This window comes from Poecilia reticulata, linkage group LG3, assembly GCF_000633615.1.
Source record: "Poecilia reticulata strain Guanapo linkage group LG3, Guppy_female_1.0+MT, whole genome shotgun sequence".
Lineage (NCBI taxonomy): Eukaryota > Metazoa > Chordata > Actinopteri > Cyprinodontiformes > Poeciliidae > Poecilia > Poecilia reticulata.
Genome location: NC_024333.1, coordinates 24,720,515 through 24,722,422, shown reverse-complemented (window position 1 = coordinate 24,722,422; position 1,908 = coordinate 24,720,515).

Below are 1,908 nucleotides of genomic sequence, written 5' to 3'. Positions count from 1 at the left end.
CCAGCTATATATGGATGAATATACATTGAATARCACTGAAAAGTCAATTTACTAAGTGAAAATGTTTTCAAGCCTTTATTTCTACTTAAAGATGTTCTGCTTCCAGCTAATGAAAACACATTTAGGATTAGAGYATCTCATCTGGATGATGCCAATAAATTTATACAGAAATGTGGACTAAATAAAAAATGTTTAATACTTGTTCTGGTTAGTTTTGACGCCAATTGGGTGCTTATGACACATAACCACAGTAACAATATATTGTTTTTACAACAAGGAACAGCTGATCAGCATCTCAAAACCTAAAACAATACCTGAACAAAGACCCCAAATCCAAGAACAGTTGAAAAGGAGACTTCATGGATGCAGAACAGGAACCAAGAGCAGAAAAACAGGAAGTTCAAGCTATGTCCTCAATCAGTCATAGTGGACAAGAATCATACCCCYGACTCCAACATTTCTCTGTCTGGTCTTCTAATCATACTGTCAAAAATTTAAAGAGTGGCAGAAGCAAATGAGGTGGATTAGTAGTGCTTTCTAACAACTGATGGATGTAATCCAGAATGTGTTACTGTGAAATATTTTCTCTGCTGCCTGGAAATTGAGCTGTTARCATGTCATGACAATCAAGAGACTTTCATAAAACAGTCTTCAGTCAGAGGCCTCTTCAGATTTGCTGCAAGACCGACTGCTGCTGGAGATTCGTCTATCCCACAGCATCACCATCCAGAACTCCATTCAAGTTCTCTTGGGATACGTTAAAAAAAAAAGTTCCGTTCTAAATTTGTTTTTAGATCATTGCTCATAGGTTTACCTTCACCAAAACTTGAAAAAGTAGTGCCACATACTTCTATGGACACCATACATAAGGTTAAATTTAGTATCCAAGGTAAATTGCTGATATAACCTTCAATTTAGTGACTAAAATAGAAAAAAGGCTGCCTCATTTTATTGCAAAAAAAAGTGAAGATTTACAACTTTTCATAAAAGTTTCTGGTTAATTTCCCAATTTAAATATCAACTGAACACAGAATGGCTTTAAAAATTATTTTATTGATTTCAGAATAAAAAAATGTACATTTATGTTGTGGTAAGGGAACCATTCAAACCACAGAAATGCAAATAAATTTAAAGTCCAGATTGCACAGAGACTTTTCTCTGAATTTTGTACAGTAACAAGCAATTACTAATCATACAGGTTTGACCACCATWTAAGGTGTTCTAATGTAAATCCTTGGAGACAACTTCAAGCAAACCAGTCAGGTTATATTTGGAAAGAACTTCAGCATCAATCCACACCAGTCTTAAGAACAGAAACCGTAAAATAGAAAACGCCAGATTTGCATCAACATCTTGGTAAATTRGTATCAACATATGCTTTAAATAAACTCCGTGCCGCCCAGATGGAAGCAAATGAACCTTATAAAAATAGTTTCCCTCAAATTTTGTGACGACATCTTGCAGACAGGAGTTTATGGGATCTCAAACATTTAAGGAAACCAGACACAAATTCAGAATGGAAACTTATCTACATAGACCATTAATAGCCAAAAGGTACGTAAAGCATTCAAAAATCATTAAAATCCAACAAAATAAAACAAGCTTATTTATGTAGCATCTCATTTAAAATTACACTTGGCTGCTCTGCTTTACACATAATAGAAGTTAYGTAAAACCAAAATAAAAACTGTYKWYTAWWAMAAMAWAAWMMMMCMMMAMWMATGTTARGCAGCATTCCCCGTCTCTAGTCTTCAGSTCACAATGTTCTACATGTATTAAACTTCAGCACACATKATGTAAAGTTACAGTAACACAGCAGAGTTCTGCAGAATTAAGCCCTTAGAATAAGGTGTGTTAGAACAGGGATGCTTCTAAAACAYGCAGGACAATGTGACCTGAAGACMAATG